This window comes from Culex pipiens, chromosome 1, assembly GCF_016801865.2.
Source record: "Culex pipiens pallens isolate TS chromosome 1, TS_CPP_V2, whole genome shotgun sequence".
Lineage (NCBI taxonomy): Eukaryota > Metazoa > Arthropoda > Insecta > Diptera > Culicidae > Culex > Culex pipiens.
Genome location: NC_068937.1, coordinates 115,447,716 through 115,470,936, shown reverse-complemented (window position 1 = coordinate 115,470,936; position 23,221 = coordinate 115,447,716). Strand labels below are relative to the sequence as shown.

The following is a 23,221-nucleotide window of genomic DNA, read 5'->3' as shown; positions in this document are numbered from 1 at the left end:
GCAGCCTCTGCTTGGTTGATAGCCTGCTGGATCACCTCCAGCGAACGATCAATATCGGCAGAAGTTTCCGGGTGTTGATCATAGTCGATGTTGCCGTCTACCACTTGCTGAAACTGCTGCCAGTCAACGTTGTGGTAATCTTTCCGGGTTGGTTGCCGCTGCGGAGTAACGGAAGCTCCAACCTCCACAACCACCGGATAGTGATCAGAACTCAACTCTTCAAACACCTCAGGATGAGCCACGTTCTCAGCCATATTGGTAATGAAGAAGTCGATGATTGAGTGATTCCCAGACCGAGCCACCCTCGTTGGACGATCCGGACTCACAACGTTGTAGTATCCGTTTTGCAGATCGTTGTGCAGAATCACTCCGTTCCGATTCCTCCTGCTGTTGCCCCAAACTTCATGCTTCGCGTTGAGGTCACCAGCGATGATGTACTTTGCGCTCCGCCGTGTCAGCTTCTGGATATCGCTCTTCAGTTTTGCTGCTGAACCATCTCTGGCATTCACCTGACGTGGGCAGTATGCAGCAATGAAGAGTACTGGGCCAACCGAAGTGGGAATTTCTACCCCAACGGCCTCGATGATGTCCAGCTTAAAGTGTGGCAGCCGGCGTGGCTTGAGATCACGATGAACAGCGACAAGCACACCTCCTCCTCCAGAGGTGGTCCTGTCGAGCTGCGTCGCGATCTTGTAGTTTTGCAGATAAACTTTTTCACCGGGCTTCAGATGAGTTTCCGTGATGGCAGCTACGTCGATCTCCTTCTCGCGAAGAAAATCCACCAGCTCTAAATTCTTCCTCCTAATGGAGCAAGCGTTCCAATTCAGCAGCTTGAGGGACCTACGATCCATACTGGATGACGAACGAGGTCAGCACTTCAATCTGCTGGGTCTTGGTTTTGCATCCACGCAGTGCAGCGGACATCTGTTTGAAAATATTGAGGAGTTCGGTTGAGGTGTAAAGATCATTACCATTTTCCTCAACTGCTGGTTCTTGGGTTGGTCTTGGCTCCTGGCTGAAGCCCGGTGGTGGCGGTCTCGGCTCCTGGCTGGAACCCGGCCGTGGATGATTCATCTCAGCTCTCTTCCTGGGATCCAACGGCAACGGTGCCAAGTTCGGGACCTGGCGTCGCGGTTGAAGAGGTGGGAAATTTTGCTCCACCAGGGCTGGAGGAGTTCTACGACGCTGAGGCTGATTCTTCGTCGATGCTTGCTGCCGAATTTTCACGAACTCAGCTCTCTTGGGGCACTTTCGGTCGGTTGACGAATGCTCACCGTTGCAGTTGAGGCACTTCACCAGCGAATCTTGGATGCACTGGGATGTGATGTGCGCATCGGTACCACATTTGGCGAAACGACGCTTCAGGTGGCAGTTCTTACCTCCGTGCCCGAAGCCCAGGCAGTTGAAGCATTGTGTGACGTCACGATGCACTGGTCGGTATCGCTCCCACGACACGATAATGTTGAAAACCGCTCGGATTGCCTTCAGCTCAGGAAGCGTCGTCGATCCCTTAGCCAAATGCAGCAGGTAGAGCTGGTCACGGTACTTGATGTCTTTGTTGCGTCGGCTCATTTTGTGCACGGCCAACACATCCAGTTTCAAAACTTTTAGCTCGGCAGCTAATTCCTCCACTGGCATGTCGTACAGACCTCTGACGACGATTTTGTACGGCTTATCCATGACGACATCATGGGTAAAGTACTCCGCCTCGTTTTCGGTCAAGTAATCCTTGACCAGTTGATAGTGCTGCCTGGATTGCACCAGCACCTTAAATCCGTCCTGACACAGACGAATGTTGCCTAGGACTTTCCCAGACTTGATGAGTTCAACCAGCCCCGCTCGAAAGTCGATCGTTGCTGCTGATTGCCTCACATAAAAAGGAGGCAGTTTCTCCTTTCGCTGTTTCACTTCATTCTCCTTTGCTTCTGCTACCTGGTCCTCGTCAGGCAGTCCAGCGAACTTGTTGTTCTTCAATAGCTGCTCCTCGTGCGACGAAGAGTTCTCCTCCTCCTCATCCATCGGTACAGTACCGTCGCTCTTTTTCGTCTTTTTGCTGTTCGATGTCACTTCCAAAAGCACCTTCCTTTTGGAAATCCCCGGTTTTTGGCCATCAGTTGAGGCCTCAACCTTCCTTTTGGAAATTCCCACTTTTTTGCCTGCTTGAGCCGCAGGTAGGGCAATATTGCCGGCGTTTTGCGCCGGGACGCGACGAGTCATGTTGATTCAGACAACCTTCACCAACGAATGCTCGGATAACAATGTAAACCATTATCTTATTACTATTTGCCAGTAGCAAATCATGACACCTTTACACAATTTGCCTCCAACCTGCCCCGCCACCGCCCTCCTTCTAGTCAAACAGTCGGTCACGATTTGACTGAACTTGTCATCAGCACACAATTCATCATGTTTGAAATCGCCCTCCGGAGCCGTTATGACACGGCGCCCGTTGGCCCTATCGCTGCCACCAACTGATGATGATGATGATGATGCAAGCTGTCATTCCGTTAAAAGCTCACTCAATCTTATCACCCTGTGTCCTCACCGCGAGCGGAAATCGGATCGATCTGTTGACATTTGGACGACATATGCAGCCGGCCCGAGCGATGGCAATCACACACTTTAATATCGACGCATTTGGTTGGTCAACAATAGCACAGAAAAAAAGAAATCAACTTTTAACGCCCGAAGGTAGGCAATGATGCAATTTTTCCCCCTCTCCAAACTGTTGCGCGTGCCACCTGGGGGTGGGTGTTTGCGGCAGGACATCGAACGGAATGCACACGAACGTTTCTAAATAATTGATTTCCGTCAAATTGATGGCAATTTGGTCGCAAGGGAGGTCGGAAAAGGGCAGTTCCTTGTGCGAGAAGGGAAGGAGGGATTATTTACTGCGGCAAGGAGTCGGGACATCGGAATTGTAATTTGAATATAATGGCACCCTTCGGATGGGCCCATCAACACCGAGCGGAATGATGATGATGGCGCGGTCGGACCTGGATAATTGACGGATTGATTCCTTCGATTGACGCCCAGGATAAACTCCGCGCTGAAAGGCATAGCATTAAATCAATCAAACTGCAATTAGAACGGACCCGCTGAAAGCTTGCAACAGGACAAAGTTGAAGGGGCGTTTGGGTCCTGGCAACCGGAAAAGACATTTGTAATGGAGCAGTTGCTCAAGAGTTGGTAAGCGGCGAGACTTTGAACGACTGTTGCTCAATTGAAGCCTGAATTACGGAAAAATATCTCCAGCCTCAAGTCTCAAAATACAGGTCTTAAACTTAGGGCTCGAGGCTTAAGTCTCCAAAATCGAGCTTCATACACTAAGTCTGCAACTTGAAGTTTCCAAACACTAGTCTACAACCAAAAATCTCCGAACAGTCTCCAACCTAAAGTATCAAAACTCAAGTATCCGGTTTGAAGTCACCCTTCTTTCAAAAAAAACTGTTTGTGCTCCCCTAGTTAGCTGTGCAGCTTCCCTCGCAATTTGCACACTTGACGCGCGGCTTGTGTTTTACGGTGTTGCGTCTCTTTAAGCACAGTTACTAGACATTCGTTCAGCGTTCACTCAATGGTGCGACCTCATCGCTCGCTGTTTAGACGTGTAAAAAGTCAAAGGAAAATCTCAGTTTCCCCGCACAAAGGAAAGCCGGTGGTGGAGTCGCCGCTATTCAGGATTTTCCAGCTTGTAAAAAAAATACCATAACAGTCAGTGCGCTGCCGCTCCCGGTGACCTTTCCACCTGCCTCAATGGGTTTAGCTGTTTAATTGAATAATCCTTTATCTATTTTCAGTTTTTTTTCCTTCCCCGAGGGGGCTGCTGCTGCTGCTCCCGAACAAAAAGAAAGGTCGGGTTACGGGAACCGAGGTGCGCCCTGAAGGGGATCATTATAAACACGGTTGTGTGTTTTTTTCCCCTCCCAGTCTCCCGGGCACTCATAATGGTAGCCTTTTTGCAACTGGGGCTGCACCTGGATCCAGTGTGGCAGTGTAAAAAAGGATCCTGATTACAGGTATTCAGAGATTCGCACCGTTAGAACTCTTCCCCGCTTGCTTGCCTGTTTTTTTTTCTGCCCTGGCCAAAGGCTAGGTTGTTGTTCAATTTTTAATTTCATTTTCTGCTTATTCATGGGCGCCAGAACGTAGGCAACCTTCGCCACATGGCATTCCACAAGCTGAAGGGGGAAGAGGTCAAGAATCGGTCGATTTCGGACGCGGAAATCGGCGGGGCGAAAATTAAATACCAAAACAAAAATTAAAAGAGATGTTTTTTTGGGTTCAATTATGGGTCGGGAATTATCGCACCCTTGACTAAATGGGGTGGTGGGGTTTGTGGAGGGGGGGATTTTCCACCTTTCAATTGAAACAAGAGGAAAATGAGATGGCAGCTTTTTTTTTCTTCACTTCCCTGCGTTTCAGAGATTTCCGTTGTAATTTGAAGCGCTTGTCTGGTCCTTCTGTTTTCCACAGACGGAGGGACAGCAGACGGGATCAATTAATGAGGTTTCTTTTGAGCTTGTTTCAATGCTCTTCATTTTTTTTTTAATTGAAAGATAAGGTGAATGGAAGTTTGACCAAGTCATCGCTGGTTTTTTTTTGCATTTGGGTAGATATTGATTTTGTCTGCTGAATTTTAAAGCTTGCTTGGGCCTGATGCCAAACCTTTGAAGCCCAAGTCTATAAACGCTTCAATGTACAATGTCTCCTTTCAGTTTAAAGTTCAGCTCTATAGAAATCAAACGTCAACGATACGCTTCCTGTCGCAATCCTGTGTCAACCTTTTCCCCCTCGACGACAATGAAGTCCTTTGATTCACACAACCGCCGTGCGCCCGGTTGTCTGACGATGTTATTCAATCGGGAAATTCCCACTGCCCTCCAGGCTGTGCCACAAAGTGTCAGCCCCAATCTGTTGGCCTCCAGTCTCCGAGCGACTATCGATAACCGTGCATCCCCCTCGAGGGGTCTCGAAATCCGAGCAACAAGTTCCGAGCTACCACCCCCTCCGGGACTTCAGGAAACAAATTGATATGGGATTGATAAGCCATAAACATTCCGCACTCGGCGTCCACCCCTCCAGAGTCGTCGAATGGGCTTGATTTGCCGGTCGATTTCGTCCGGCGGCCATAAATGTCTGATGCCGGGGATTTCTTTGCCCTCGGCGAGGACATCCGCCCGCACGGCCGTAAATCGATCCCGCACAGAAGGCCCCGGTGGACACGTAAGGATGCGGGATTTATGCGGGTGGTGGGAGGAGCAGGTCGGTCAGCTTCCGGACGGAGGAAAAAAGAGCAGCAAGCAAGAATCAGGTGAAAGTCGGCCCGAGTCATAAATCATGTGCTTTGATTAAAGGTAGAAGGGGAGGAGGGGGCAGGTGCGTGAATGTCCGGAGGTTCACCGAAGGTAATAAAATGCAATGAATTATTGAAGGCCAGGGCTGGCAGCGAAGGCTCGTCGAGCGCGAACTACGTCGTAAAGACTGCCGAGAAGATCGAGGCCGCCGGGGAAAACTCGGGAGTGAATTCTCGTGTTTTCACTAAATAGATTTTCCGTTTATGGTCTCGGCGGAGCGCGAAGAAGCTCGTAATAACGACTCTATTAGAGATGACGTGACGCCACGGTGTTTGACGAGAAATTGATTTGAGATAAATTAATACGGTAAATCAAGCGGAGATTGGTTGGGAAGAAGGTTACGAGCTCCATGCATTGTATCAAATTCAGCCATCTTCAGTCTTCAATTTGAATTTTTCAGCCTCCGGTCTCCAATCTTGAGTCCTCAGTCTTCAGTCTTCAGTCTTCCGTCTTCCGTCTTCCGTATTCAGTCTTCAGTCTTCCGTCTTCCGTCTTCAGTCTTCAGTTTTCAGTCATCAGTCTTCACTCTTCACTCTTCAATCTTCAGTCTTCAGTCTTCAGTCTTCCGTCTTCCGTCTTCCGTCTTCCGTCTTCCGTCTTCCGTCTTCCGTCTTCAGTCTTCAGTCTTCAGTCTTCAGTATTCAGTATTCAGTCTTCAGTCTTCAGTCTTCAGTCTTCAGTCTTCAGTCTTCAGTCTTCAGTCTTCAATCTTCAGTCTTCAGTATTCAGTCTTCAGTATTCAGTCTTCAGTCATCAGTCTTCAGTCATCAGTCTTCAGTCTTCAGTCTTCAGTCTTCAGTATTCAGTCTTCAGTATTCAGTCTTCAGTCATCAGTCTTCAGTCATCAGTCTTCAGTCTTCAGTCTTCAGTCTTCAGTCTTCAGTCTTCAGTCTTCAGTCTTCAGTCTTCAGTCTTCAGTCTTCAGTCTTCAGTCTTCAGTCTTCAGTCTTCAGTCTTCAGTCTTCAGTATTCAGTCTTCAGTATTCAGTCTTCAGTCATCAGTCTTCAGTCATCAGTCTTCAGTCTTGAGTCTTGAGTCTTGAGTCTTCAGTCTTCAGTCTTCAGTCTTCAGTCTTCAGTCTTCAGTCTTCAGTCTTCAGTCTTCCGTCTTCAGTCTTCAATTCTCCAAACATCAGTCTTCATTTTCCGGTTTCAAGTCTTCACCCCACAATCGTCCAGCGTTCTCACCTTCAAGCCATCCCCGATTGCTTCAATTCTCGCCCCCAGAGGGTCGCAAGATTGATTGTAATGGAGCTACCTGGGGCGGGCCGTCGACCTGTTGGCAGGAGCTAAAGTTCGCACCCCTTAACCACAATGAGTGACACTTTTATCGACTGAACGTCACCATTGCGAAATGTCTTTTCACCGCCAGTCGGTCCTTCCAATCACAACAACAGTCACTCCAGTTCAACATTTCGATGAAAAAAGGACCGCGCGCGCTCGGTTGGGGGTTCACCCTCCCAGAAGGAACATATTTCCCACGAAAGAGGAAAGAAAAATCGTGTGCCAACGTGGTGGCGTGTGTGTGGTGTATGACAGCAATTTGAGGCAATTGCTTCATTTGAACGCCAACGGAAGTCGCTTATTTGAGGGGTTGCAGCAAGACTGTTCAAGTCGGGCGGAATGGAATGGTTTTCGATTCCTACAGTTGCAGGAAGCGCCAAGAGGGACGCTGAGGCTAATGGGTGCCATCAACAGGCGAAAATTGTTGCGGTTGACGGACACCGGACCTTCTGGGTTCAAGATATTGAAGGGTTGTCGCTCGGGCATCAATCAAGAAGGAAGATTATACTGAAGTTTGTAAGCCATCAATTTAATAATTAGAAGCGACTTTAGGAGATTTGAAGACTTGAAAACCTTGAATATCTGAGCAACAGGCCTGTCCAACTTGTTCCAAATGCAAAGTTTTCCAATAATTTCAACACTCCACCCTTCAAAACACCTCACTGAAGGTATTCGTCGCAATCAACAATCGATTAGACCTCCCTCCCTTTTAACGGAAACCCTTTCCCAAGTCCCCCTCCTCCCCTCTAAACAATAACGACAATGACGTACTCGGCAAGTGTGAAAAGTCATTGTTCAGCCATGAGCCGAGCGGTAAGGATTTCTCCTCGGAACAAAAACCCATCAACTCAGAAGGATGCGCGCCTCGTGTAATAATGGCGTAACAACTCCTCCCCACCCCCCATCTTTTTACGTCAGGTTTTTAAGAGTAAAAACTCGACCAGACTTTACTGCAGTCACACAGCAGCGTTGAAATGTAAACAAAAACAAACGTTGGATGCGAAAACAAAGCGCCGAGGCCGGTCTGAAGCCCCGGGGGTGGTGAGGGCGGTTTTCACGGCTGACGGAGGATTTCGCACGGTGGGTAAGAAGGGGATTATTATGCAACTTGCATGCACCTCGGAAATTCCTTCTGGAGGTTGTTGGGGGGACTATTCTGAGTCAGAAAAATCAATTCCCAAAATATTCTGTCGGTGAAAACTGGTTTTATCTCGACTTGAAGTTAAAAAACCTAATATATCACCTAAAACCTCAAAAATACGTCTAAAATCACGGTCTAACTCTGGACAAAGATGCACATTTTTATCAAGATATCAATTCTTAGTTCCCAAAATATATTCCTGACATAGTACACCTCAAATCGATCCATTACTTGAGTCCCAGCGTCATCAGGAGGTGTAAAATAGTGATATTTCTAAAACAATATTTTCAATTTGCTCTGGTAAATAAACTGTCATGTCTGAATTCAAAAATTAATGTTGTAGCATTGTTGCAAACAAAATGAAGAACAATTTTGCAGAAAAAAGAATGAAATTTTATCCATTTTCAGTTAAGTTATGTCTATTTTAGTGGGAAAATTGCTGCCAATTTTCAAAATTCTCGATATTTAACTCATTTCTGTTATTGACAGCTACTGCGATCATACTCAGTAGGATGTAACAAAAATTACATTTTGGCGGTCATTCTGGGGCTTGTTACGGAGGGCATACTGAGCTGAAATCCCAAATATGTGCTTGATTGAACTCAACAGGAGCATGCTTTTTGCGCTTGAATTTTTAATAAGATTCATCCCGTAAATTTCTTGTTTTATCAAAAATGTAGATTTTTTAGTCATTCTGGTCACTGAAGCGTTTATTTTCAACATCATTGGCGTGTAGGACAGATCCTTGCGCATGTTTTGGTATATATAACATTGAAGTTTTGAGCAAAAAGAAATTTCGCAACGCCTATCTTTTCTGCTGGAACGTTTTTTTTTAGAAAAATTTCAAAACTCTGAACACCTGTACAGAGCTTCAGAGTACTTCAATTCAATATTATCTATACCAAAACATGCGCAAGGATCTGTCCTACACGCCAATGATGTTGAAAATAAACGCTTCAGTGACCAGAATGACTAAAAAATCTACATTTTTGATAAAACAAGAAATTTACGGGTTGAATCTTATTAAAAATTCAAGTGCAAAAAGCATGCTCCTGTAGAGTTCAATCAAGCTCATATTTGGGATTTCAGTTCAGTATGCCCTCCGTAACAAGCCCCAGAATGTCCGCCAAAATGTAATTTCTGTTACATCCTACTGAGTATGATCGCAGTAGCTGTTAATAACAGAAATGAGTTAAATATCGAGAATTTTGAAAATTGGCAGCAATTTTCCCACTAAAATAGACATAACTTAACTGAAAATGGATAAAATTTCATTCTTTTTTCTGCAAAATTGTTCTTCATTTTGTTTGCAACAATGCTACAACATTAATTTTTGAATTCAGACATGACAGTTTATTTACCAGAGCAAATTGAAAATATTGTTTTAGAAATATCACTATTTTACACCTCCTGATGACGCTGGGACTCAAGTAATGGATCGATTTGAGGTGTACTATGTCAGGAATATATTTTGGGAACTAAGAATTGATATCTTGATAAAAATGTGCATCTTTGTCCAGAGTTAGACCGTGATTTTAGACGTATTTTTGAGGTTTTAGGTGATATATTAGGTTTTTTAACTTCAAGTCGAGATAAAACCAGTTTTCACCGACAGAATATTTTGGGAATTGATTTTTCTGACTCAGAATAGTCCCCCCAACAACCTCCAGAAGGAATTTCCGAGGTGCATGCAAGTTGCATAATAATCCCTTTCTTACCCACCGTGTTTCGTAATGGGCTGGGCTTCGGGGGAACATTTTTTGGAGACCCCCCCCCCCCCCTCCGCCACACAATGACAAAGAACTTTGGTTTACATTTGCAGCGTGGGGAGCCATGTAGGTCGACCAGAAAGCGTTGGTTTTTGCAAGAGGGGGTGCTGTCTTCGAAAGGATCAATACCGGAGAAGGTTGCGTTGGTTGAACTGGGCGAGGTTATGCGAGTTTTTGGTGCTTTCAGTATCGATTTGACATTGATTGGTTTGAGAGCCCCAGTAATGTCCTCAGAATCTACCAATCACCCAAGGGGCAATAATCGCCGATATTGAACGTGTTCAAAGCCGGTTTCCTTCAACATCGGTCAACTTCTCCTGTCACCTCTCCCTATCGCATCCATTTTACAGCGTCTGCAGCGCTCAATTTTCATTTTCACCTGAGTACCTCCTGCGTCATTCCGGTCCGTTTCTTCTCGAATCTTCCCTCCTCCCCCAAGTTAAGTTCCCTTTTTAAAAGTCAGCAAGTGTACATGAATCTACTTAAAATCCTACTAATTGCAAGCATTGTGTACTGCTCTCTCGGTCTAGGTGCTCCCTTCGCAGCACGAAGCCAAGGTCCTTGTGCAGTTTCCATTCTTTTCCGCCAGGACTTCACTCCCTGTCCCTCCTTCCTGGGAGTGGTGTTGGTTGGAAAATGTTACCAGAAAGGATTTTTACCCCCTCACATCTGCACCAAACATACACACAGTCGCTTGTTGCCATTTCCAAGTAGCTAGGATTATAACCACACTTCTTCTTCTTCGCACTCTCCCTCATCCTACCTGGATGCACTCCGGCCACATCTGTGCGAGAGTGTTGGTGTGTTCAGGGTATTGTAGCCGGAGTTTTCTCTTAAAGCAGGTTCAACGGTACGGCATTAGACACGGGGTACGTCCGTACACACACACTTCTGACGTCTTCAAGATTAAAGCCATAGCCTGGGAAACGCTTTCGGGGCTTCCACTTGCCGGACCCGGAGATTGAAGCCTCGCTCGTGTGCTTCTTCTCGAAAGAAGCAAATTTTGGGGCAGCCGTAAATTTGCCGCACTTTCTTGCTGCTGTGCCAAACTTTGAGGTTAGGTTTGGCTAATATGTTCCGGTGGCGAACACTTCTGATCCCTTGGTCGTTCTCTTGTACCAAGCGGAGCGGCTTTGGGATTCTTGGACGGAAGGTAATAATGCTCTTAACGCTACTGAGCGCTCGATGTCGCCCGCCCCCTTTTCAGGACTTCAATTAGTATTAAGATGGCGCAAGTGCGAGAAGTGGTGATTAAAGGTGGTGTTCATGGTGTGAAGGAGAGCAGATTAGAGGCTAGTCCACCATTAGGAGACGTTGAACCAGGTTGAGTCGGGGTAGTGGTAGCATTTAAAACTTCAAGAATTTCTTCGAATATCTCAACAAAAAAAATTACAAAACGACATTTCTTTCAAATTCCAAACGAGGTCATCAAATTTAATAAACATTCTGGGTTTTACAGGTACATAACCTACAATTTCCAGTCCAAATTATGATCCGAGAAGGGATAAGTCCCCAAATCCTCACAAACCATGCTTTTAGCAATCCCCAAATCATGATTTCTTCCAACCGAAAAAAAACACCAAAATAGACATTTAGTACCTCCTGCTCCAACAATCCCCACGTGACGCCCTTTCACCTAGCAAATCTAGTGATTTTCATTTTTCATCATTTCCCACCGTTCTTATTCATAATTATTCCACTGCCGGGGGAGGCGCGCCGCCACTTTGCACCTCCAAAACGTCCTGTTGATTTCAATTTCCCGCAAACCACAATCTTTTATGACACAGGAAAAAAGAAAAACATTCCTAGCGCCCTACCTATTTTGGCCATTTTTTTTTTGGCAGGGAAAAACGAATCGGAAAAGAAAATTGCCACCCTGGAGGGAAAACAGCAAGGACGTCGCGGGGAAAATTTGAGGTTTCATCGTTTTTCCTAATCATCGGCCCTTCTTTGGGGGGCGCGGCTGGTAATAGCAGTAATTTTTAATTTTTCCTCTGGATCGTCGTTGTCGGGTTGCTCTAGTGGTTCAGATAATCCGGGATGGAGAATGAAAGAACAGTACTGAGTAAGGTTTTATTTGAATCAATCAGCTAAAAGTGTTTACTACTAACTTAAAGTGAAAAACAAAATAATTTGCAAATAAAATTTAACTACTTAACAGAAAATCTGAAAGTTTAAAATTACGAATAAAAAAAAAATAAAAAAATATGTAAAGAGCAACATTAGAAATTACTGAAACAACTTAATACAAAATGAACATATTTTTTATAGAAAAAGGGAAAACCAAAATAATAAAAACAATGAAAAACTAATTTAAAACAATTAAAACTATGCGCATGACAAAATCCAGAATTTAAATAAAGCTGAGAAATCTTCAGGATTTTTCAAGAATCTAATTCAAATCTAAAAATGATAGAACAAAAACTGAAGCGTTTGGTACGGTATGTCCACGTATCCTTCCTACCCTGCACATTCTGTGAAATGCAATCTTTTCTCAGAATTCTCTCTGCGTAGACCGCAGTATGGCTAGCATTTTTTTTTTGTAAGCTAACCCTGAGATTTTCCAGCAAAAATTGAGTTCAAAACAGAAAAAAAAAACATTTTTCCTTATGCTCACCTCCAGGACATCAAAACTAAGAGCTAGCTTTTAACGAGGTGCGCAAAAAAGGCGATAATTTCCGATTTCCACCTCCCCCTCAGTTTTCATTGTGCCCGCAAGCTGGTCACTTAATTGCCAAATTGCACAGAATGGTACTTCCTGTTTCCTGTTTCGCCAGAAAAGAAAAGGAAATGAGGGAAGACTCCCCTCCAACATTGAATCAATAATCATAAATGTCGTTTTATGACGTCGCTAAAAGTCGCTTACTTAAAATTCAATATTCCTCGCTTTTCTGACCACCATTTTACTCTACAATAACAGCAGCACCCAGACAAAGATGAATGGCGCGGGAGGGACGGGTGTGAAATAAAAGTAAACTCTTGTTTAGAACTTTTTTAATAAAAATTTACTTTGCCTTTCACGGGGCGTCCGCCCACCAGCCCAACAAAAAAAAGCAAAGTAGAAGAATGCAGTCAATCAGAGTCCACGGCCAAGAGGGCGCGCTTTGTGGTCATGTTCGCGAAAAGTGGAAGCTTTAACGTGGCTTTTGTAGGTTTTCAGACTTGCGAGGGTGATTTCCCTTGATGATTTGGTGGCTTTGAGAAGTTCATGGAGGGGTTTGAGCTTTTTAGAGGGCGCATCTGGTGAAACTTTTACAAATACTAGAATTTAAAGCGGACTAAAATGCGCCAAGGATGCACATCTCAAAGTATTTGAATAAAAAATTGGGCAATTTTGGGTTAAAAAAAACGAAGTTGATTTTATAGCTGTCAGTCACTATTGCAAAAAAAAAATTGACAAGGACTTCGCCGCCCTTGGCTTCTAAGTGTTTGAGTAAGGCACGGAGCGACGGCGCCGAAAACCCATATTTAAACAAAGAATTTTCACGGGATTCGAACCAGCAACCTCTGGATTGTGAGTCCAGTGCGCGGTCCGATTGAACCACACGGGCGGGCAATTTAGGGTTAGGTTTACTGTAAATTCCACTTTCTAATTAGAGGGCATTATTAGAATGAGAATTAATCAATGCGCTTCGTACTGTATAGTGTTACTGAAATTAACAAAACTTGACAAAAAATAAATGAAAACTTTTTATTTCATTTGTAGGTAGTCAAAAATCCACTTTTTTTTTGGGAGCGTTGTGTTCATTTTGAGGGCACACTGAGTTATTATTTCTCGGGCGTCGGTAAGAATTTTTTAATATTATTTCAGAGGAGTCATACGAAAACATATGAAAATGTGCTAAAGGACGCTTGGATTAAAATTAAAAAATGCTTTAACGAAAGTCATTTTCGTAGGCACCAGTTGGAATACTTCGAGGCAGCCATTCCAGATATACAGATAAATCTGTATTTGACAGATTTTTCGATCCTAAAAATCACAAAAATCTGTAAATACAGATTTTTTTAAAATGATTATACTTAAAAATTTCAGCAATTTAGTGATTTCATTTTGCTTGAATATGTTCAAAATGCTTAAATCTACTGTTAAAAATTTAAACATGTCTTCTATGGCTTTGAACTCGACATGATACAGATAAAATACAGATTTATTCTTAAGAAAATACAGATCTATAATAAAATAATCTGGCATCGTTGCTTCGATGGCTTCTTGGGTTTGGTTTAAGCATCCAAATTTGAACCATGTTTTAATGAAATTTGATTTTTTGAAATTAAATTAGTTGAGCGAAAGTAAAAGCCGCTATTAGGGAACGCTTTGGCTCAAACAGTAGAAACAAGGTCAATTTACAATTTTATATTAAATATCCAATGGCCCACCCAATTCTCTATGTTTATTTTGAACTCAAACCCACCTCTTCAACATAGTATCGCCAAAATACTTCCGATATTGCGTAACTCCACACATATTGAACCACTCATCGATTCCAATCAACCGCCCCAAACGTGAGCTCCGTCGTGCACAACTATCCAAAATCGGTCACACACTTCAGAGCATCTGTCCTTCGAAAATACCCAAATAAAACCTTCCCCGGTGAGAGCAATTCATATTCAAATATTGCTCCAGTAGCGCCCCTCACAACTCACCCTGCCCCTCCTCGGCACCCCCCCAGGCTAGATTATTATTACACCGATGATGACGTCGCCGTTGGTGTTCACAAAACCACAACGCAGTCACAACAACCTGGCAAGGCTCACGTGGAGCATGACAACCCGAAAGGGAAGCATCTCCCGAGTTGTGTGCTATTTTTGTGCGCTTTTCCCACCCCCTCAAACAAAAAAAAGACCAACCCTGAAGCGCCCCCCATGAAAAACCGCAAGAATACGGTTGCATAAAAATGGCAACATTGCACAACGAAAAGCTGCTGCAACTTTGTGTGAGTGACAATGACGACGACGACGGCGTTGACAATGGGAGCAGATTCCAACGCGGGGCGAAGCAGTGTATGTCGTTGCACTCATTGTTGGTTGGTTGGCTTCTGTTCTAGTTCTGGGGGTTCTGGTCTCCTTTTTCTACGAGGTGGCGATTATGTAAAGTATGCCGCAACGGTTGGGTGGACCTGTCGGGAAGGTTGCAGCTGATGAAAGACTTGAAAAATACGAGCCTTTAAAGTTTTTGTGCAGTTTTCTGCGTCTAGCGATGGTTGGAGGTAATACTTAAGTCATGCCATTCGGTAGAATTGAATGTGACGTACAAATTAATTTGGTTATTGTCAAAATATCATGTAATTTTAGCATATTTATCATAAATTTACCTGTAAGGGTAACTCGTTCATACTTCCAAAAAGTATACAATCTCATGTTTAGCGAAGTGGCAATTATGTTTGGAATGCCGGAACAGTGTAGTGGGCTTTCCTGTAGGATTGCAATCGATGAATGTTTCGAAAAAAGTTAAAAAACGTATGATCTCTTTTTTGCATGTAAAGTTGGTCAGAAGTACTACTTAAGTCATGTTAACAGGTATAGAAAATCGATTTTTACAATTTGACTGAAGATTTGTTTTAATATAATGTGATTTGAGCACATTTATCATAAATTTATGAGTAAGGGTAACTCACCCATACTTCAAAAAAGTATTCAACCTCTTATTTGACGAAGTGCCAACAATGTTTCAAAAGCCGAAGCGGTTTAGTGGACTTTCTGGTAAGTTTGTATTTGATTAAAGTCTCCAGAAATATGCTTTCAAAATGTTTGATCATTTTTTTGCGACTGAAGTTGGTCAAAAGTACTACTTAAGTCATATCATTAGGTAAAGTAAACTGAGAAGTACAACTTGACTGGATAATTGTTAAAATATAATGTAATTTGAGCACATTTAACATAAATTTACGAGTAAGGGTAACTCGTTCAAACTTGAAAATAGTCTTCCAACTGTTTGAAATGATGGCAAGGCGAAAAGAGGATTGATGTTTTGAAAATTATGACAGGTTTTGTCAAAATACTCGGAAATTCACTTTAAAAACTTTCTCATAATTTTATGATAAAAAAATGGTTCGAAAGTTAGTCTTAATTGCTAGGATTTTTTTATATGAGTAAAATGATTTTCCATTTTTAAGAGTAACTCACTCAATTTTTGTTTCTTAATTCGATTGTTTTTTTTTAGATTTGAAAAATTAAACTACTCTTGTTTGATCTTCATTTTTTTTAAATCCACAACAAAATGGTTTAGTAAAACATGCTTCAAACTTCCAACCCGAACCAAAAAATCTCAAACTTGTCAAAAACCGATTTCGTACCTCAAGCTACCACTAAAATAAAGCAATTTCATCAACACGCTATATTCGCGCCGAGCAGCACCCAATTAAATGCAAATAAACAAGCGTCAAACTTTTATAACTATATACTTAAACCCGACTCAGAGTAGTGAAAATAAAACAAAACAGATGCCACGTGAGCAGTCTTTTCACGGTAGGTACGGCGTGAAAAACTTGATCCCTGCAGCTTGCTGGCGTCGTCGACTATCCTGTCGAGTCAGACGCCGGGCCCAGGAAGGATACGCGACGTTAAGATAAGTGAGTTTTAAACTTTATACTTTCACTCACTTCATTTTCGAAGGAAGGAGTAAAATTTCAGCGAAAAGAAGCACGGGGAGCTGTCCTTGGTGCCCTTTTTCCGTGTGACAAAGAATGCACTGTAAGAATTTGCAATAAAAGCTACAATTGCGTAGATTTTCAACTTTACATGTTATTTCATGCACGTAAATTTTTGCTTCAATTTGATGTAAATTTACATATTTTTCACCTAAACTTAAATACAGACGTTTTAGACGATAAATATTTACTTTATGTAACCTATTATACTGTTTTCAAGTAAAAAATAATTGATACTTTTAAATTTACTTCAGTTTCATGTAAATTTACAATTCCCTTCAAAAATAAATTCCGACAGTGCACTGCAAATTTCAAACAATGTCGCCTGAAAACTGGGCCCGGCTAACGTGGAGGGGTAGGCAAATGAAATATATCAAAAACAAAACACAAACACACACACACCGTGTGCCGTGAAAATGAGGAGAAAATTCCAACCGCCTCGACTCTTTTGAACAAATACATAGACAGTGCGCGGCACCAGGGGGTGCTGCACTTTTATTATTAATCACAGCGGGAGTGAGTTTGGTGTCAGTATTTCTGTGTGTGCGAAACGGAAGTGAAAAGTGACATCCGCTTTCCCTATCTGTTGCGCGTTGAATACATACTCCCTCGCACACACACACACACACACACACACACACTTATATGAAGGCAGAGTTTTCACAAAGTTTTGTGTTTTAAGCTAGGTTGAAGGTAAAATTAAATGATACTCATTTCTCTTGTCGTGCGAGGTACCCACCGTTGGTGGTGGCGGTGTCTTTTTCGCTTAATTTGAGTTGAAATTGGTTTTGGGTACGAAGCCGCAACAGATCTAATTTGGGTGAATTGAGCGATTTGAGCTTGTTAGACTAACTCTTAATTGCTTTGTATGATAGCTCGGGTGAAGCATGCATTATCCCCCGAGTAAACGGATAAACTGTTTGTTGGGAGTAGAATGGATGAAGTTTATTACTTAAGTTATTTCAGCTCAAGGAGATTGATAATGTACAAGAGAAGGCATGAACATTTTGCAAATATAATTTAACGTAATTATATTTACCATAAATTTACGACATTATCTAATCATCAAAAACTTCTGTTTTATGTAGATACGAATGCTTCGATTTTCAGTAAACATTTTTGTAGTATTCAGTTTAATATTTGAAACATTTAATTTGTTTAAATTTCACCATAAGAATGCGCTTATTTCTTTTTGTATTTTAAAAGAAGAGATTTGATTGAAAGTATTACTTAAGTCATTCCAGTTGATAGAGTTTGACTAGATGTACATTTTGATGTCATTATTTTTAAAATATAAAGTATTTGAACAACATTTATCAGAAATTTATGAGTTAAGCTGAGCAATTCTCTACGAAATCGGTCTTTTTTCTTCAATTTTAATTTTTGTATTTTTTAATCCGGCTGAAACTTTTTTGGTGCCTTCGGTATGCCCAAAGAAGCCATTTTGCATCATTAGTTTGTCCATATAATTTTCCATACAAATTCGGCAGCTGTCCATACAAAAATGATGTATGAAAATTCAAAAATCTGTATCTTTTGAAGGAATTTTTTGATCGATTTGGTGTCTTCGGCAAAGTTGTAGGTATGGATACGGACTACACTGGAAAAAATAATACACGGTAAAAAAAAATTTGGTGATTTTTTTATTTAACTTTTTATCACTAAAACTTGATTTACAAAAAAACACTATTTTTAATTTTTTTTATTTTTTGATATGTTTTAGAAGACATAAAATGCCAACTTTTCAGAAATTTCCAGGTTGTGCAAAAAATCACTGACCGAGTTATGAATTTTTTAATCAATACTGATTTTTTCAAAAAATCGAAATTTTGGTCGTAAAAATTTTTCAACTTCATTTTTCGATGTAAAATCAAATTTGCAATCAAAAAGTACTTTACTAAAATTTTGATAAAGTGCACCGTTTTCAAGTTATAGCCATATTTAAGTGACTTTTTTGAAAATAGTCGCAGTTTTTCATTTTTTTAAATTAGTGCACATGTTTGCCCAGTTTTGAAAAAAATATTTTTGAAAAGCTGAGAAAATTCTCTATATTTTGCTTATTCGGACTATGTTGATACGACCTTTAGTTGCTGAGATATTGCAATGCAAAGGTTTAAAAACAGGAAAATTGATGTTTTCTAAGTTTCACCCAAACAACCCACCATTTTCTATCGTCAATATCTCAGCAACTAATGGTCCGATTTTCAATGTTAATATATGAAACAATTGTGAAATTTTCCGATCTTTTCGAAAAAAATATTTTTGGAATTTTCAAATCAAGACAAACATTTTAAAAGGGCGTAATATTGAATGTTTGGCCTTTGTGAAATGTTAGTCTTGATTTGAAAATTCCAAAAATATTTTTTTCGAAGAGATCGGAAAATTTCACAAATGTTTCATATATTAACATTGAAAATCGGACCATTAGTTGCTGAGATATTGACGATAGAAAATGGTGGGTTGTTTGGGTGAAACCTAGAAAACATCAATTTTCCTGTTTTTAAACCTTTGCATTGCAATATCTCAGCAACTAAAGGTCGTATCAACAAAGTCCAAATAAGCAAAATATAGAGAATTTTCTCAGCTTTTCAAAAATATTTTTTTCAAAACTGGGCAAACATGTGCACTAATTTAAAAAAATGAAAAACTGCGACTATTTTCAAAAAAGTCACTTAAATATGGCTATAACTTGAAAACGGTGCACTTTATCAAAATTTCAGTAAAGTACTTTTTGATTGCAAATTTGATTTTACATCGAAAAATGAAGTTGAAAAATTTTTACGACCAAAATTTCGATTTTTTGAAAAAATCAGTATTGATTAAAAAATTCATAACTCGGTCAGTGATTTTTTGCACAACCTGGAAATTTCTGAAAAGTTGGCATTTTATGCCTTCTAAAACATATCAAAAAATAAAAAAAATTAAAAATAGTGTTTTTTTGTAAATCAAGTTTTAGTGATAAAAAGTTAAATAAAAAAATCACCAAATTTTTTTTACCGTGTATTATTTTTTTCCAGTGTAGTCCGTATCCATACCTACAACTTTGCCGAAGACACCAAATCGATCAAAAAATTCCTTCAAAAGATACAGATTTTTGAATTTTCATACATCATTTTTGTATGGACAGCTGCCGAATTTGTATGGAAAATTATATGGACAAACTAATGATGCAAAATGGCTTCTTTGGGCATACCGAAGGCACCAAAAAAGTTTCAGTCGGATTAAAAAATACAAAAAAAATCGAATGACCGAAATCCTAGAGAACTGCTCAGCTAACTTTGTAAAAGAATTCCAAAGAGGTAGACTAGCGCAGTTTTTCTTCTCCAAATCAACTTTCCAAGGTTGATACCGATCGTTCTAAATCAGTTTCAACCTTCAACTGACCCCCTCCCCTCCCCCCTCGTCTCACGGAGTCAGTTGCATCAATCTGGACTTCTTAAATGAACTTTCGCCCGGACAAGATTGATATCGCCGTGGCGCTCAGGTGCAGCCGAGTTTAAACTACTGTGTGTGTGTGCAGATGCAATATAATCTGTGCTCGCCCGTCACCGTTGGCAACTTCGTGTGACGAAGAAATGCAATTTCTCCACCGTCAGACCACCACCACCCGCTCCATTCTCAATTTCACATTTGTTTTGTCCATTCAAGAACCGTTTTGCGAAAAATGAAAAAAAAGAACTTCTAAAAGTAAACACAAATCTCCAGCACGACTCGGTCTCGTCTGAAGCTTCAAATCAAGCAGAGTGAAGCGCCCCTCGGCATCTTTCTACGGAGGGAAGGACCTCCGACGGACGGGGGTGTTGGTACGTCCAACCAGAGAGTCTGAGACGCGGACAAAAAAAAAATGATCACCCATTAATAAAGGGCGACTTGGCGGGGCTCGCACGTGAAACTTTATTATTTACTTTAATATTCACCCGACTGGCTGCCATTTTCTGGGGGAGGTGAAGAAGGCGGTGGTGGAGTAAACGAAACACGGAAATAAATTTTAAATGAGTTGTTTGAATAATTTAATAGGTTTCACTAGCTGAGCGGAGCGAAACCATAAGGTGGCCAGAGGAAAACCGTTGGAAAAGAGGCACTGTTTATCACGTCCGAAGAAGAAGGAAGGATGCTGCCGGCAGTTTTTCCGGACTCCGCGACGACGGCGGTGCGTTAGTTAGTCGTTCATTAAACTTTGGATTTTGGTGAGCGAGAATGTCATTACAAGAGGGTGAGTGACTTTAGCTTTGGCTTGTTTTCGTTTACTATTATAACACATACTCTTAATAATTGATCTTTTTTTTGGGATTGTGATAAGGCAATTTTAATTTATTTGGACAGCTATTGTAAAATAGATTGTGGCGATATCGATTTTTTTTTTCATTTTTTTTCAACCTAAACATGTTTGGCAGTACTTAAAATGATGAAACTCAGGAGGAAACTCACAATTTTGTTATCTTCCCAACTGAAGTTGTTCAAAGTCATTTAAAGGTCAATTATTAAGAGTATGTGTTATAATAGTAAACGAAAACAAGCCATACACGGCGTGTTTTCTAGAACAAGCATTTCAAGAGAAAATAGTCATCATTACTGTCAAATGTGTCTTATAGGAAATTTTCTCAGCTTTCCAATGCTTCTGAGAGCGAAATGTTTCATCGGGAAATTTCTGAGATATCTATTTTTTAAGTTTTTTGTTTTAAATTCCTGTATTATTTATTTTAAACTTTGTTATACCTATTCTGGAAACTTGTGAAATGATGTTTTTCATGTGTCATTTACTCATCAAAATGTGCAAAATAAGGCAAGAAACAACTTTGTAGAAGGTTGCAAATCACTAAATATTTTTAAAATTAAGTTTAACCGAGTTTTTGAATACATGAATGAAATTTATTCAGAAATGAAAATCATAAAACCGTATAAAAATATTTTTTTGCAATAATTAAAAGATAATAACATAATTTTTGTTTACGAATATCACGTTTATGCTCGGATTTAGCTTGAATTAAGCTGATAAAACCGATTTTTTGTTGCAAGTTTGAGATTAGTTAGGATATCACTAGATTTTTATGAAAAAAATCATATTTCCTTAACCAAACATTAATCAATTGCATGGATACAAAATATGTTATATACTCATAATTGAACTATAAATTACTGTGGCGAGCTTCAGGAGAAAAACTTTTCATGAGTATGAAATGATTTTTTTGCAATTCCGTCGTGAAACTATTCACTTTTCCTGTCATTCTTGAATGACGAAATAGCCTACTTTTCTGTACCAAAAATAACAGAATCGAATAGCAACACTTTTCAAAATAAATGCTGAAAAGTTCTACTTTTCAGCACTCAAATGGGTGCTGAAAAGTTGAACTTTTCAGCACTTGTTTGTTTACTACACTTTTCAACATTTTTTTGATTTAAACGATTTATTGACAAAATACATGAAAATTTGACATAAAATTTCACTCAGTATGTGTCTTTTGGAATTGCAAAAAATGTTGTATGGAACTCGTTGCAAAACTTGATTTTTTCAGCACTCTTCGTATTTATCCAACTCGGTGAACCTCGTTGGATAAATGTACGACTCGTGCTGAAAAAATCCTCTTTTTGTAACTTGTTGCATAAACTACTATTATAATTTTTATTTTGTATGAAATAATCAAGGAATCAGCAATATTATAGAAGTCTTATCTTATCTTTTTAAAACGTTTTAAAAATACTTTGATTTTTGTTTAAATAGTTTGAAAGTTTTATGTTCTAAATTCCTTTATTTTTTATTATTTTATTTTGTTTGATTTTTTCTGTTAAATAATATTTTATTTTTGTTTAAACCAAAAAATGTATGTGGCAGTGTTTTCAACCTTCAGAGTTAAACACACAAATTTTACTCCAACATTTAAATGCATTTTCATCAGTAATTTTTTTTTCTCGTTATTTCATACACATGAGAATATGACTTTTGAACCTTGCAACAGTAATTGGTACTACATTTTCAATTTTAAATCATCTTTTGGATCCATGTTCCCGGTTCATGTATGCTTTAAGAAGTATCATATTTATTCTTGAAATTCCATTAATAAACTTAACAATCTCAAGCCTGCAAAAAATCGATTGTATCAGCTCAATAAGAGCAGACGCGTGATATTTGTACACAAAAATTGTGTAATTATCTTTTAATCCTTGTAAATAATATTTTTAAGACGGTTTTATGATTTTCATTTTTTAATAAATCCCGTATATTAAAAAAACTCGGTTAAACTTAATTTTAAAAATGTTTAGCGATTTGCAACCTTCTCCAAAGTTGTTTTTTGCCTTATTTTGCACATTTTGATGAGTAAATGACACATGAAAAACATAATTTGACAAGTTTCCAGAATAGTCATTATAAAGTTTCCAATAAAAAATAAAGGGATTAAGAACAAAAAACTTAAAAATTAGATATCTTAGAAATTTCCCGATGAAACATTTCGCTCTTAGAAGCATTGAAAGCTGAGAAAATTTCCTATAAGACACATTTGACAGTAGCGATGACTATTTTTTCTCCTTAAGGTTGCCCAGAAAACACGCCGTGCATACTTTTAAAATGTGATAAGTATAAAAATATTTAAAACGATAAACATACTTATGAATCGAAAACAAGATTAACTGTTTTCAAGAAACATAACAATGAATAAAAAAAAAAAACGGTGCACTTTTCTCAATACAAATCTAGAGTTTTTTTAATAGGTGCTGTAAACATATAAAAGAAAATAGGGTAGAGGACCCAGTTTTCGCCCTGCTCCAGTTCGCCCACCTACTGGATTTAATCTGTATTTAGCAAACTCATACCGTTTTTTGGTTGAATTTATTATGCAGGTTTACATATTCATTCATTTCTAGTACTAATTGAAACTTTCCTAATGAATTTCTATTGTTTATTAAGTTTTTATAAGCTTTTCAAAAAAGCCTTACTGCAGCCGCCATATTTTTGTCAATTTAGACTACAGCGGGTAATAATGTAAATGAGGGAAAACAACTACAACAAATAGAACCAAAAACCATAAATTG

General features: G+C 40.0%; 1 protein-coding gene across 2 annotated transcripts in view; it reads right to left on the bottom strand.

Annotated features, from left to right (window-relative positions):
• Nucleotides 1-23,221, bottom strand: part of LOC120416206 (polypyrimidine tract-binding protein 2) — a 325,004-nt gene that overhangs the window by 257,938 nt on the left and 43,845 nt on the right. The window lies entirely within an intron of this gene.